Source organism: Scyliorhinus canicula, chromosome 17, assembly GCF_902713615.1.
Source record: "Scyliorhinus canicula chromosome 17, sScyCan1.1, whole genome shotgun sequence".
NCBI lineage: Eukaryota > Metazoa > Chordata > Chondrichthyes > Carcharhiniformes > Scyliorhinidae > Scyliorhinus > Scyliorhinus canicula.
This window is the reverse complement of record NC_052162.1, coordinates 94,414,719-94,430,294: the sequence shown is the minus strand read 5'-3', so window position 1 is coordinate 94,430,294 and position 15,576 is coordinate 94,414,719. Positions and strand designations below refer to the sequence as shown.

At 48.1% G+C, this 15,576-nt stretch overlaps 1 protein-coding gene and 2 long non-coding RNA genes across 4 annotated transcripts in view; 2 read left to right on the top strand and 1 right to left on the bottom strand.

The window, feature by feature from the left end:
* LOC119951408 overlaps window positions 1–1,752 on the top strand; it is a 174,132-nt gene extending 172,380 nt beyond the window's left edge. Inside the window, exon 3 of the long non-coding RNA XR_005457611.1 lies at window positions 1,115–1,752. This is a non-coding gene — a long non-coding RNA (uncharacterized LOC119951408). The remainder of the gene's footprint in view (window positions 1–1,114) is intronic.
* Window positions 1,753–4,699: 2,947 nt separating this feature from the next.
* On the bottom strand, window positions 4,700–6,473 carry LOC119951409. Its single transcript, XR_005457612.1, has 3 exons — window positions 6,435–6,473; window positions 5,664–5,869; window positions 4,700–4,737 (listed from the first exon to the last, which is right to left on the bottom strand). It is a non-coding gene; the product is annotated as an uncharacterized LOC119951409 (long non-coding RNA).
* A 409-nt stretch (window positions 6,474–6,882) lies between these two features.
* The window catches only part of klhl13 (kelch-like family member 13), a 280,287-nt gene continuing 271,593 nt past the window's right edge, over window positions 6,883–15,576 (top strand). Inside the window, exon 1 of one of the 2 annotated variants that reach the window (XM_038774155.1) lies at window positions 6,883–6,950. The gene's annotated coding sequence lies outside the window, so the exon portion shown is untranslated. The remainder of the gene's footprint in view (window positions 6,951–15,576) is intronic. The other variant, XM_038774156.1, reaches the window with a different exon arrangement.

Sequence of the window (15,576 nt, the reverse complement as noted above, 5' to 3'; positions counted from 1 at the left end):
ATAGGGTGGAGGTGTTGACCTTGGGTAGGGTGCTCTTTCCAAGAGCTGGTGCAGACTCGATGGGCCGAATGGCCTCCTTCTGCATTGTAAATTCTATGATCTCCACCAAGACAAAGGACTGGTAATTGAGCGACCGGTACAGTCCCAGACATTTCGCCGCCACTCCCTGTACTAGGGAAGCGTAAATAACAGGGCACACGTCACATTGGCACTAAAACTCCAGGCACAAGTTTGGCACCCGGGAGATGGTGATGACTTTGAGTCTGACTCCCACCATGGTAACCCCTTTGAGACCCTTTTTGGAATGGAACCTTGAGGTGCCCAGATGATGAAAGGAACCGATTGAGATTTACGGTGTCCTATATTCTGATGGAACTTGCCAGCTTTTCTTCTTTAGTCTGTTTTTAAATGTTGTACGTTCTCTCTTGTACGATTTTGTGTGTCGGCCTCACGAATAATTTCTTGATACAGTAATAACTACTCTTCTGACGCCACATGGCAGTTAAAGTTTGTTGGAGCCCATGTATCCCCAAATTCTTACCACTCTTGGAAGGTCACTCAGGCAGTGGAGTAACGGCACTTATCCCCGCCCTGCCTGAGGACCCCTATACATTTGGTCAGCCAAGCTCGGGTAGTGGAGCAACAGCACTGGTCACCGCCCTACCTGGAGATTCCACCCATTTTTGTCCTGCCGCGATCATACGCACCCCATTCGGAGAATGTTTTCGAAACTCTTTTGCTGTTCTTTTTCACGTCTGTGGTTTAAAGAATGCACTTTTGCCACAACCTTTGCCCCTTTCCGGCGACCCTTCCGTTGCTATTCCCCCACCTGCTATTTACATGGTTCGAATCACTTGGTTGAAACACGAGTTTGCAGAGGACGGAGAAATTGTCCACCCACTCAGCCCATCAGACACTGGCTGCGAGAGTGCTCGCACTGTGACAGAATTCTTTTTCTCGGATGTATTGTCTCCCAAATGGTTGTTTTAAAAAAAATTGAGGGAGTCACATATGGTGACGATTCTAAATGGGAAACTGATGATAAGGAGAAACAGACAGACAAACAAGATATTAAGCAACAAGATAATAACAGATATTATGCTTGTACCCCTAGGATGATCCGAAGATATCTAAAGACGGAGAAAAGCACGAACAAGATGAACACAAACCTGATGATCTGCATCATGATCGTCGCTGGAACAATACAGTTGTGCACGTTACCCACCTCTACCTTCCTCACCACGCCGGCCCCGAACACGACTACCCAACACAACACCCCCAGCCCGGAAAATACACCACACATAGACACAGCCACTGATACCCCCACATGGTGAGAGAATCTCATTAAATGGTACTCCCCGTCATACCCAGTAGAAGCCTTACTGGTGATAGATATATTGTGCAGTGTCATCCAACCAATCAGACTTCCCACCCTCCAGTACACACACTTAGAGCCCCTTTCCTCGGCCTCCAGCAAACCCCACACTCTTTCTGAACCTTCCTCCCTAATAAATTCCGCGGTTGTTGTTTCTTTAATAAAGTTACTTCAAGAGGATCAAGAGGACGGAGTGTAGCCATCTGGGATGGCCACTTACAACCAGGGACAGAGAAACTCGCAAAGCATAGCGGGCAAAATGGACAAAGCAAGTTTCAGGCTGGCTCAGAGCCTGAAATGTATATTTGCAAGTGAGGAATCCACGCAGTATCGAAACCCTGACCAATTAGCATTTTGATGGACCGATTAGCATTTGATGGCCCATCTCCACCAAGACAAAGGACTGGTACTTGAGCAACCGGTACAGTCCCAGACATTTCGGCGCCACTCCCTGTACTAGGGAAGCGTAAACAACAGGGTTAGTGACCGCTTGGGACACGCCCAGCCATCCAGGCACCCACCCATTTATTGGTTCGAAATCGAACAGAGTGATCAGGGATCACCCAATTAGTGGGGTCCAAACTGAAGGACCGCCCAAAAGAGCATGAAAACCCCCAAGCATAAGAACAGAGTCCACCATGCGTTCGTCCTCTTTTGGACCTGGCGCCCCGGCAATCTCCAACCGCAGCAACACCAGAAGCAAGTCCAAGTTCAACGCCGACTATCAGACAGACAAGCCTAGCTGAGCAGCAGTTACTTCTCCAGACTCGATAGATCCAGAATTGAACAACGGCCACTGTTCCTCTGACCTAAGCCGAGTACCTGAAGTCAAGTACAGCTTGTCTTAGTCGATAGGTGTAGTTAACTAGTAGTGTATGTTGCATGACTAATTGTGTGCATAAATAAAGTACCCGTGACCTTGAACTAACTAACTGGTGTTTGGCTCTTTGATCGATAGCCGGTTGAACCTTGTGGTGGTATCATTTGATACCTGGTGACTCTGAGCATTAGAATATACATATCAAAAGAAAGGAGGGCAACCTCACTGATTGCCATAGTTACAGCAGAGCCACAGAAAAGGCAACAGCTATCCCTTGATTCATCCCAAAGCTTTGACAAAGTGTCACCTGGACTCGAAACATTAGTTCTTTTCTCTCCCAACAGATGCTGCCAGGCCTGCTGAGATTTTCCAGCATTTTCTCTTTTGGTGATAGCAACCTCCTCCCAAGTCAATAATGGAAATGCTGAAGTGCTTCAAGGAGAGCTTCAGAGTGTCTATGAAGCATTTCCTTTGCCATTCCCAGAATGCTGGCCATTTGACTTGAGAAAACAGGACCTGGCTGACACTTTGCAGCCATCAGGTCAGTGTCCAGGGTATCACAGTTAATTTTACAAGAGTTTTGTCGGAATGCTTGTGGAGCTAGTTTCAAGGATGCTGTGCGATAATCCTCCGATTGAATCTGGAGGATACGGTGGATGCACTGCTGATGGAATCTCTCTGGTGTTATGTGTCATTGATACACAGTCTAGGTTTCGCTGCATGTGGTCGTAACAACTGCTCTGCACACTGGAGACTTTTGTTGACTTGTGGAGGTTTTTATTGTCAATCATTTGCTACAATAGTTTGTAGAGGTTGTGCTGACACAATTGATCCACTGTTGGATCTCCTTGTCAATGGAGGCCTTTTGAAAGAGCTGGCTGCCAAGGTATGAGAAGTTTTCAACATATTCCAGTCTCTCCTTCAGCATCACCTCCTCCATCTAGGACCAAGGCAACAGATACATGGAAACACCATCACCTGGAGGTTTGCCTCCAAGTCACGCACTCCATCCTGATTTAAACTATATCACTGTTCCTTCACTGTCACTGGGTCAGAATCCTGTAACTCCCTTCCTAACAGCACTGGGTAGATCAACACCACATGGACTGCAAACGTTCAAGAAGGTGACTCACGGCCACTTTCACACATGCAATAAGGGATGAGCAATAAATGTTGGCCTAGCTAGCAACACCCACACTCCATGAAAGAGTATAAAAACGCACAAATGCGAGGTGAAATATTTGGCTGACAACATTCAAGGTCAGACCAAGTTTCTTGTATGCAGAACGTAAGAAATCTAAAGTGGCTCACAAATCTGGTGCAGAGTGGGCAATGTCACTGCAGTCATCAGCAAACCATAGATCATGTACGTGTCCACGATGGTCAGTTTAGCTTTATAATAGCATGGAGTTGATTCATTCTTGTTCCTGTTCAGATCTCCCACTGATAGGGGAACTTGATGCAAGTTAAAGCATAGGCAGCAGAACTTTGGATAACCTCAAGTTTACAAAGGGTAGAATGTGGAAGACCAGCCAGGAGTGTGTTGGAATAATCAAGTATGAGGTATTATTATTATTCTCTATCCCTCGCTAGGGAGGATGATTGTATTCCATGAGTCTGAAGATGGGGGAATGAGGTCAATTGTGGATCTGTAGAACTTGTGGCATGCAAGGATTTGTCAGCACATGGGATGTTTGGTTGTATATTAACAATTCACATTACGAAGTGTTCTTTTTACCACTTTTGCTTTTGGTCTTCATTTTGTTACTGTTCGGTCTCAAAATGCTGGGATCCGAGTCAGACCCGACCACCATCTGGTTTGGTCCAAGGCAATGGTCTTCCAACAGTCCTTAATGTTGGGTTTCAAACATACTTTATGTGCTTCTTCGGTCTTTCTTGGTGCATCTACCCTGACTGAGCTGGGAGAAGACCTGCTTTTGGAAATTGGTATCTGACATCCAAATCATGACCTGCCCAAAGGAGCTGAGAACAGACGATCATGATTTTAATATTTGTGGTGCCTGCTTGTGAGAGAACACTGACGTTGGTGCATCTGTCCTCCCAAATAATATGTAAGTTTAATTGCAGGCAGCATTGATTGTGTGACTCAGTGCTTTGAAATAGTTCCTGAACATTGTCCATATTTCAGCCACATACAGTAAGACCACGAGCTTGGATTCAATTTTGATGTCGCAATCTTCAAATACAAGATTCCTCAGGTGGCCCAAGACTGCACCAGGGTGCATTTCATGTGATGCAGGATTTCAACTAATTAAGTAACAATATCAAGCTGATAATGACGGCTATAAAACTACCAGTAACTGTCATAAAAATCCACCTTGTTCACTCATGTCATTCAGGGAAGGAAATCTACCGTACTTACCTGGATTCACCTGAGGAAGGAGCCGTGCTCCAAAAGCTCGTGTTTGAAACAAACCTGTTGGACTTTAACCTGGTGTTGTAAGACTTCTTACTGGGCTTACCTAGTCTGGCCTACATGTGACTCCATATCCAGAACAAGTGGTTGACTCTTAACTTCTCTCTGAAATGGTCAAGCAAATCACTCAGTTCAAGGGCAATTAGGGAACAGCAATTAATATTGGCCTTGCCAGCAACACATACATCTGATGAAAGAATAAATTTTAAAACGGTCTTTGAACTCTTTCCCAATGAAATCTGAACTACATCACCAGGGCCTGAATTAAACAATTTGAACATGAGCAGCATATGGCGTCATGAATAGTGTTCTTACAGGGAACAGATCAGTCCGAGGGAAAGTCGTTAAGGAGTGTAGTAGCTGTGGGGAAGAAGCTGTTCCTATGTCTGGATGTGGGAGGGGTCTCTGACAATGCTGTCTGCTTTCCTGAGGCAGTGGGAGGTGTAGAGGGTGGCAACCTGTGTGATGCATTGGGCTGAGTTCACCACACTCTGCAGTTTCTTGCGGTCTTGGACCGAGCAGTTGCCATACCAGGCTGTGATGCAGCCGGATAGGATGCTCTTGATGGCACATCTGTAGATGTTTGTGAGAGTCGATGCAGACACGCCGAATTTCTTTAGCTTCTGTAGGAAGTAGAGACGTTGTTGGGCTTTCTTGACTGTTGCATCAATGTGAATGGGCCAGGACAGACTGTTGGTGATGATGACCCCCAGGAACTTAAAGCTATCGACCATCTCCACTTCGGAGCCATTGATGCAGACGGGAGTGTGTGTCGTGCTACGCTTCCTGAAGTCAATGATCAGTTCCTTGGTCTTTCTGACATATAGAGAGAAGTTGTTTATGGTACGCCATGCAACCAAGTGATCTATCTCCCTTTTGTAGTCTGATTCATCGTTGTTGGAGATACGACCCACTACAGTTGTTTACCCCAGAACAATGAAGATGGCCCGTCACAATTTGCCCTACTAAACTTTTTAAGTGAGTGAAGACAATGATGTTATGACTGAGAGATAATATTACCAAGTGTTTACCCAGAGATATGTTGCTTATTCAGATTACCATGGGGCTGGATTGTCTGCCCCGCTGCATTTCTGTTTCACCCCGCCGGCAGTATGCTCCGTTACGCTAGCTGGTCAATGGGGTTTTCCATTATCGAGCAGCCCCACGCCATCCAGAAACCTCCGGGCTGCCAGCAAAATGGGGCATCCCACCGGCAAAGAATCCAGCTAATGGTGTCCTAGATAAGTGCAGCAAGACAGTATCAACATCCCCACTCCATCCCTATACCCCTTCCCACACCCCTAAACCCCAACCCCACCCCTGTACCCAAATCCCTGGACATCAACCCCACCCCATACACCCACAACACCCCTGTACACCTATCCCATCCTGTAGCCCTTCCCAACCCTTGAACACATATCCCACCCCTACACTCCTATCCTTTTTCACCATACCCCCTTACCCATCCCTATTATCCACCAATACCCCAACCCCCGTGCTATCCTACCTCTGTACATCAACCCCACCCCGTATACCAACACCCCTGTACACCTATCCCATCCTGTAGCCCTTCCGAAGCCTTGAACACCTATCCGACCCCAATATTCCTATCCCTGTATACCATATCCCCATATTCATCCCAATTACCCACCTAGTCCCAACCCCTGTGCTACTCTACCCATGTACCCAAACCCTTGTACATCAACACCCTGTATACCTATCCCACCCTACAGCTCACCCCTATCCCTGTACACCATAACCCTTTACCCACCCAAGCACCCAAGCCCCCTCCCCCGCCACACCTTTAAAAGCCCCAGTTCGAGATTCCCGGGATTGTCGACAGAAAGAACGCCCGAAAAGGTGGAAGTGACATCACCATACATCGCACGTGGGCGCGGCGGCCACCCAATGATAATCGGGATGGGCGGGGCCTCGCGCAGGTTAGACCAATGTGAACCGGGGTGGGCGGGTCCTCTGGGTTGGATGAACCAATGAGAGAAGGTGGGCGGGGCGGCGGTGGGGAGTAAACCAATAGGAATCGTGATGGGCGTGGCCGCGCAGCGATTGGACGTGGGAGGCGCGGCTGCTCGGTGGATAGACCAATGGAAGCGACGGTGGGCGCGGCCCCCGCGGCGAGTGGACCAATGCGAATATGAGTGGGCGGGCGGTTCAGCCAGGGGGCCAACGGCAGTGCGCGTGGGCGGGGGCTTGAGGCAGGCGGACCAATAAGGTGGTCGGTGGGCGGGCGGGTGGAGGCTCCAGGCAGGCGGCGAGGGAAGGAGAGGGAGGCGTCGGCAGGACGGCCGGGTCTCGGTGAGGTAAAGGAGCGGCCAGGCCGGGATTGGATTGGACTGGGCGGGTTGTGGAAGGAAGGGAGGGAATGAGCGTTTGGCCCGGGAGGGATCCGGGCTTCCTCGTTCTTCACAAGCGGGAGTTTGACAGGGAGCGGGTGAGAGCGCGAGCGGAACTCCGGCTGGGATTGCCCTCAGGGCCTCCCCGGGGATCACTTAATCTCTCACTTGTCTTTCCCGCTGTGGCCCTGAGGAAGTTCTTGGGGCCCAGGCTTCACTTACCATGATTCTACCGTTTATTTCAATGATGCTTTTTACTCAAGGCATTTATAACGGAGATTCCCTGTGTAAACATGTCACGCTGTAGTTACACCATCCTTCCAGCAGAGGCGTGACAGGGCCACCTCAACTACAAGTGTAAAGTTAACACACACGGTCTATAATTCACAACAAACTGATTTTAAGTGAGTGGATTTCATTACCCTGTCAAATTTAGTGATAGAGCAACTGCTGTGTAAGGGATCCCAGTGAGTTGTTTCTGTGACAGCCTCTGTTTACATTCTGGAACCTGGTAATATTTTGTACGTGAAGTGGTCAGTCAGCACTGTGATGCAAACGAGAAATAAAAAACTATGGACCCAATTTGTCCTGTAGTTTCAAGAATAATATATTTGTGTGGAATAGTTGAAGGCATTTCAAAGTCTCTAACTTGATCGATTTCTAGTGCATGTTATGTAGCATCTCGTCAAGTTTAGTGTGGATCGTAATGCAAATTATTTTAAGCTAGGATGGACTTCAGGGAATATATGATTTTTAGAAGAGGTGCAGACAAGTAGACATTATGTGCCTCCTCCACTGAAGCATACAGATTACGAAGGTCTGTATTTCCAGTCAGTAATAAATTGATCTCCAAGAGTAGATTTAATTTGGTTAGCAAGGGTTTCTGTTGCTGATGTCTATTCAGTGATTCTTGTTGAAATATATGTGATCTTGGAGCACTTGTGTTTGTGGTAAATTGTGATGGCGTACACTGATAAGTGATCTCTTACTACATAATTTAAATTTAAAAAAAATATAATAATAATCATCTTTTATTGTCACAAGTAGACTTACATTAACACTGCAATGAAGTTACTGTCAAAAGCCACATTCCAGCGCCTGTTTGTGTACATGGAGGGAGAATTCAGAAATCACAGCTGGTATATGGGAATTGAACCTGCGCTGCTGGCCTTGTTCTGCATCACAAACCATCTGTCTAGCCTACTGAGCTAAACCAGCCCCAATTCAGGTTACCCAATTCTTTTTTTCCAATTAAGGGTCAATTTAACGTGGCCAGTTCACCTACTCACATCTTTTTGGGTTGTGGGGGTTGGACCCATGCAGACATGGGGAGAACGTGCAAACTCCACACGGACAGTGACCCGGGGCTGGGATTGAACCTGGGTCTGCGGCACTATGAGGCAGCAGTGCTAAGCACTGAACCACTACTGCCTGCCCTTCCTACATTATAACACACATAAACTGCTTTGTGTTATCCTGAGGGTGTAAAAGTTGTTATCTAATCCAACCTTTCTCTTTAAAGAGGATGAACAGGATCTTGTTTTTATGCCTCCATCTAAACTCCAAAAGACATCTTGATGAGGGCAATTTTCAGGGCCAAGCACTTTACATACACGTCTGCCACTTCCTGTCAATGATGGTATCAGATAGTTTATTGCTTGAGAATCTGGGTGTTAAAGTTCAAGGTTTTCCCCAGTTGGTGGCTAAATTGCTGTTTACAGAAGCAATAGTTTTATTTAACATCAGCCTATTGAATTTTGATTCTATTATTTTGTACGGGGATAAATTATTGTAAACCCTGACAATACTTTGTTTTTTTTGTGTAATATCCTAGGATTAAGTGTGATACAAACTTAATATCTGAAGTTAATAGAACATAGAACAGTACAGCACAGAACAGGCCCTCGATGTTGTGCCGAGCATTGTCCGAAACCAAGATGAAGCTATCCCACTCCCTGTCGTTTTGGTGTGCTCCATGTGCCTATCCAATAACCGCTTGAAAGTTCCTAAAGTGCCCGACTCCACTATCACAGCAGGCAGTCCATTCCACATCCTAACCACTCTCTGAGTAAAGAACGTACCTCTGACATCCCTCCTATATCTCCCACTCTGAATCTTAGTTATGCCCCCTTGTAACAGCTACATCCACCCGAGGAAATAGTCTCTGAACATCCATTCTATCTATCCCCCTCATCATCTTATAATCCTCTATTAAGTCGCCTCTCATCCTCCTCCGCTCCAACGAGAAAAGCCCTAGCTCCCTCAGCCTTTCCTCATAAGACCTATCCTGCAAACCAGGCAGCATCCTGGTAAATCTCCTTTGCACCCTTTCCAATGCTTCCACATCCTTCCTATAACGAGGTGACCAGAACTGCACACAATACTCCAAATGTGGTCTCACCAGGGTCATGTATAGTTGAAGCATAACCCCGCGGCTCTTAAACCCAAGCCTCCGTTAATAAACGCTAACACACGATAAGCCTTCTTCACGGCTCTATCCACTTGAGTGGCAACCTTCAGAGATCTGTGGACATGAACCCCAAGATCTCTCTGTTCCTCCACATTCCTCAGAACCCTGTCGTTGACCCTGTAATCCGCATTCAAATTTTTTCTACCAAAATGAAGCACTTGCGCTTATCAGGGTTAAACTCCATCTGCCATTTTTCGGCCCAGCTCTGCATCCTATCAATGTCTCTTTGCAGCCTACAACAGCCCTCCACCTCATCCACTACTCCACCAATCTTGGTGTCATCAGCAAATTTACTGACCCATCCTTCAGCCCCCTCCTCCAAGTCATTGATAAAAATCACAAATAGCAGAGGACCCAGCACTGATCCCTGTGGTACACCGCTGGTAACTGGTCTCGTCTGAAAATTTTCCATCCACCACCACCCTCTGTTTTCTATGTGATAGCCAGTTACTTATCCAATTGGCCACATTTCCCTCTATCCCACACCTCCTTACTTTCTTCATGAGCCGACCATAGAGAACCTTATTAAACGCCTTACTAAAATCCATCTATACGACATCAACTGCTCTACCTTCATCTACACACTTAGTTACCTCCTCAAAGAATTCAATCAAGTTTGTGAGGCAAGACTTGCCCTTCACGAATCCGTGTTGACTATCCTGGATTAAGCTGCATCTTTCCAAATGGTCATTAATCCTATCCTTCAGGACCTTTTCCATTAACTTACCGACCACCGAAGTAAGACTAACTGGCCTATAATTACCAGGGTCATTCCTATTCCCTTTCTTGAACAGATAAACAACATTCACCACTCTCCAGTCCCCTGGCACTATCCCCGTGGACAGTGAGGACCCAAAGATCAACGCCAAAGGCTCTGCAATCTCATCCCTTGTCTCCCAAAGAATACTTGGATATATCCCATCTGGCCCAGGGGACATGTTGACCCTCGGGTTTTTCAAAATTGCTGATATACCCTTCCTCAGAACATCTACCTCCTCCAGCCTACATGCCTGTATCACACTCTCCTCCTCAAAAACATGGCCCCTCTCCTTGGTGAACCCCGAAGAAAAGTATTCATTCAACGCCTCTCCTATTTCTTCTGACTCCATGCACAAGTTCCCACTACTATCTTTTAAAAAAAAAAAAATCTTTATTGGAATTTTTTGAAAAATATATATCAACAGAACAATAATAACAATAACAATAATAAACACTCCCCGGCACCCATAACAACGCATATAACAACCCCCCCCCCCCCCCAAACCCAATAAACAACAAAATAAATTAACAATAAGCAAATTAACTTAAACACTATCCCCCTTAACCCCTCCCACTTTCCCCCCGTCCCCCCCCGGGTTGCTGCTGCTGCTGACCTAGTTCCTTATCGTTGAGCCAGAAAGTCGAGGAAAGGCTGCCACCTCCTAAAGAACCCTTGTACCGACCCCCTCAGGGCAAATTTGACCCTCTCCAGCTGAATGAATCCCGCCATGTCATTAATCCAGGTCTCCACGCTCGGATGTCTCGCATCTTTCCACTGCAGCAAGATCCTCCGCCGGGCTACTGGGGACGCAAAGGCCAAAACATCGGCCTCTTTCGTCTCTTGCGCTCCCGGCTCCACCCCAACCCCAAATATCGCGTGTCCCCAGCCTGGCTTGACCCTGGATCCCACCACCCTCGACACCGTCCTCGCAACCCCCTTCCAGAACTCCTCCAGTGCCGGGCATGCCCAGAACATATGGGCATGGTTCGCTGGACTCCCCGAACACCTGACAGACCTGTCTTCGCCCCCAAAGAACCTACACATCCTAGACCCGGACATGTGGGCCCGGTGCAGCACCTTGAACTGGATGAGACTAAGCCCCGCACATGAAGAGGAGGAGTTCACCCTCTCCAGGGCGTCCGCCCATGTCCCCTCCTCAATCTGCTCCCCCAGCTCCACCTCCCACTTAGCCTTCAGCTCCTCTACCGACGCCTCCCCCACCTCCTGCATCACCTGGTAGATGTCAGACACCTTCCCATCTCCGACCCACACCCCCGAAAGCACCCTATCCCTTACCTCCCGTGGGGGCAACAGAGGGAACCCCTCCACCTGCCGCCTAGCAAACGCCTTGGCCTGAAGGTACCTGAACATATTCCCCGAGGGGAGCTCAAACTTCTCCTCCAGTTCACCAAGGCTCGTGAACCTCCCGTCAATGAACAGGTCTCCCAACTTCCTAATGCCTGCCCTGTGCCACCCCAGGGACCCGCCATCCATGTTCCCTGGGACAAACCGGTGGTTCCCCCGCAGCGGGGCCTCCACCGAGCCCCCCACTTCCCCCCTGTGTCGCCTCCACTGCCCCCAAATTTTGAGGGTAGCCGCCACCACCGGGCTCGTAGTGTACCTCGTTGGAGGGAGCGGCAGCGGCGCCGTTACCAGTGCCTTCAGGCTCGTGCCTCCACAGGATGCCATCTCCATCCGTTTCCATGCTGGCCCCTCCCCATCCATTACCCACTTGCATACCATCGAGACGTTAGCCGCCCAATAGTACCCAGAGAGGTTGGGCAGCGCCAGCCCCTCTCTATCCCTGCCCTGCTCCAAAAACACCCTCCTTACCCTCGGAGTCCCGTGCGCCCAAACAAATCCCAGAATTTGGCTGTTCACCCTCCTAAAAAAGGCCTTTGGAACGAAAATGGGGAGGCACTGAAACAAAAACAAAAACCTCGGGAGCACCGTCATTTTTACGGACTGTACTCTACCCGCCAACGACAACGGCAGCATGTCCCACCTTTTAAATTCCTCCTCCATCTGCTCCACCAACCTAGTAAAATTGAGCTTGTGCAGAGTCCCCCAGCTCCTAGCCACCTGAACCCCCAGGTACCTAAAACTCCTCACTGCCCTCTTTAGTGGGAGCCGACCAATCCCCTCCTCCTGATCTCCCGGGTGTACGACAAACAGCTCACTCTTGCCCAGGTTCAATTTATAGCCCGAGAAACTCCTGAACTCAGCAAGAATCTCCATCACCTCCGGCATTCCACCCACCGGGTCTGCTACATACAGCAGCAAGTCGTCTGCATACAGCGACATTCAGTGCTCATCCCCACCTCGCACCAAACCCCTCCACCTCCTCGACTCCCTGAGAGCCATGGCAAGAGGTTCAATTGCCAACGCAAAAAGCAAGGGGGACAGGGGGCACCCCTGCCTCGTCCCACGGTGGAGCCTGAAGTACTCGGACCTCCTCCCATTTGTCGCTACACTCTCCAACGGGGCCTCGTACAGCAACCTCACCCATTTAATAAACCCCACCCCAAACCCGAACCTCTCCAACACCTCCCACAAGTACCCCCACTCAACCCTATCAAAGGCCTTCTCTGCATCCAATGCCACCACAATCTCCGCCTCTCCTTCTGCTGCCGGCATCATTATCACATTTAGCAGCCTTAGCACGTTAGTGTTCAGCTGCCTCCCCTTCACAAAACCCGTCTGATCCCCGGCACCCAGTCCTCTATTCTAGTGGCCAAGATCTTCGCCAGCAACTTGGCGTCCACATTCAGCAGTGAAATTGGCCTGTATGATCCGCACTGCAAGGGGTCCTTATCATGCTTCAGGATCAGGGAAATCAGCGCCCGAGACATCGTCGGGGGCAAAACACCCCCCTCCCATGCCTCGTTAAGGGTCCTAACCAACAGGGGCCCAACAGGTCCGTGTATTTCTTATAAAATTCAACCGGGAACCCATCCGGTCCCGACGCCTTCCCCGACTGCATGTGGCCAATCCCTCTGACCAGCTCCTCCAACTCGATCGGCGCCCCCAGTCCCTCCACCTGCTCCTCCTGCACCCTTGGAAATTGCAGCCTGTCCAAAAAGCTCTCCATTCAAAGCTTTCACAAATGCATTTTTTCAAGAGATTTACACCACGCATTGCATTGTTATGGAACCATTTTAATTGGTGTTGTTTCACCCTAAATAATTTCTGGAATGATTTTTTTCCCCCTTTATTGAATTATAGAATGATTACAGCACAGACAGAGTCCATTTGGCCCATTGAGGCTGTGCTGACACGGAGTCAGAGCAATTTAACATGTTCCACTAACCTGCCCTTTCCCTGTCGCCTGCAAAGCTTTTCTCTTTGGGTGTGTATTCACTTGCTTTTTAAAAAAAGCTTTGATTGAACTTGCCTCCACCACACTCTCAAGCAGTGCATTGCAGATTCTAACCACTCGCTGCGCAAAAAAGTTTTTTAATGTTGCTATTCGTCTTTTGCCAGTCACCATAGATCAGTGCCCTCTGGCTCTCGGCCCTTCCAACAGGAATAGTATCTCTCCATCTACTTTGTCCAGACTGCTCATGATTTTGAACATCTCTATTAAATCTCCTGAAGTCCCTCATCCTGGAATCATTTTCGTGAATTATTAAGGGCAGCATGGTAGCATTGTGGATAGCATAATTGCTTCACAGCTCCAGGGTCCCAGGTTCGATTCTGGCTTGGGTCACTGTCTGTGCGGAGTCTGCGCATCCTCCCCGTGTGTGCGTGGGTTTCCTCCGGGTGCTCCGGTTTCCTCCCACAGTCCAAAGATGTGCAGGTTAGGTGCATTGGCCATGATAAATTGCCCTTAGTGTCCAAAATTGCCCTTAGTGTTGGGTGGGGTCTCTGGGTTATGGGGATAGGGTAGAGGTGTTGACCTTGGGTAGGGTGCTCTTTCCAAGAGCCAGTGCTGACTCGATGGGCCAAATGGCCTCCTTCTGCACTGTAAATTCTATCTATCTGTGTAAATTCTATTTCTGCACCTTTCTCAAACAATTCCAGAAGGCGCAGGCTAAAAGGAAAAGCAGGTTTATTCTCCAGCACAAATAAAGCCGCAGCCATGGTGTACAAAATAAATGTCCCAGCTCGGGATTGGTGGGAACCCCTGGCCCTTGTCTGGGAGTTGATATTTAAGGCCCCGCTGGTGAGCCCCCATTGGGCGGGCCTCCGCCTGCTCAACGCGGGAGCTGATACTCTATGAAGCCCACGGGGAGATCAGTCAGCAATCCCCCATTAATAAATAAAAACAGCAATGTCTCCATTAATAAAGCCAATAATCCTGCATTTCTTTTGAAGAACTTTCTCAACTGACTTGGCACCATCAAAGATTTGTGTGCCTAGACCCCCATAGGTTCCTTACTTTGTTGTTGCATCCCCTTCTGAATTATATCCACATTGCCTCTCCTTGTTCTTGCTATCAAAATGAATTGTTTCATACCTCTGTGTTAAATTTCAACTGCAAGTGACTACTCGTTCCGCCTGCCTGTTTATATCATCTTGAAGTCAACTGCTGTTCAAGATGCTGTGTTGTGTGTCATCTGCAAATTTTAAAATTGTGTCCTGTACACCCAAGTCTGAGTAGTCAAAATATGTCAAGACAAGCAGTGGTTCTAGTACTAGCCCTTGGGGAACACCACTGTATGCCTTCCTTTAGCCTGAATAACATCTATTGCCAATGCTGTTTCCTACCACTTAGCCAGCCTGATATCCATGCTGCCACTGTACTCCCTTTTTATACTATGGACTTCAGCTTTGCTCCCATGCCCATTATGTGGCACTTAATCAAACACTTATTTGAATATCTACCACATTACCCTCAACAATCCTCACTGTAACTTCGTCAAAAAATTCAGTCCAGTTAGTTAAAAACAATTTGCCTGGCTTTTCTTAATTAATCTATACTTAATCCCCAACAAGCAGAAAAATTCCTGTTGTTCCATGTTGGGAAAACAGATGCTGCTGTTTTCTTACCCCAAAATCTGTTCCCTAGCTACTGACTCAATTTTTCGCTCTTGTAGCTGTCTGAGACTAAACCAGACTGTTCACAAATGTGGTCTCATATTTGCTCCCGTGAGGAGCTTCTGACCTATCTTGAATTGAAAATAGTTTATTGTCACAAGTAGGCTTCAAATAAAGTTACTGTGAAAAGCCCCTAGTCGCCACATTCCGGCGCCTGCTCGGGGAGGCTGGTACGGGAATTGAACCATGCTGCTGGCCTGCCCTGGTCTGCTTTCAAAGCCAGTGATTTAGCCGTGTGCTAAACTAGCCCCTAATTCATGCCAGTGCTGAGACCTCCAGGAATTCTCTGAAACCTCTCCTCTCTACCCCACTTTCCTCTATGA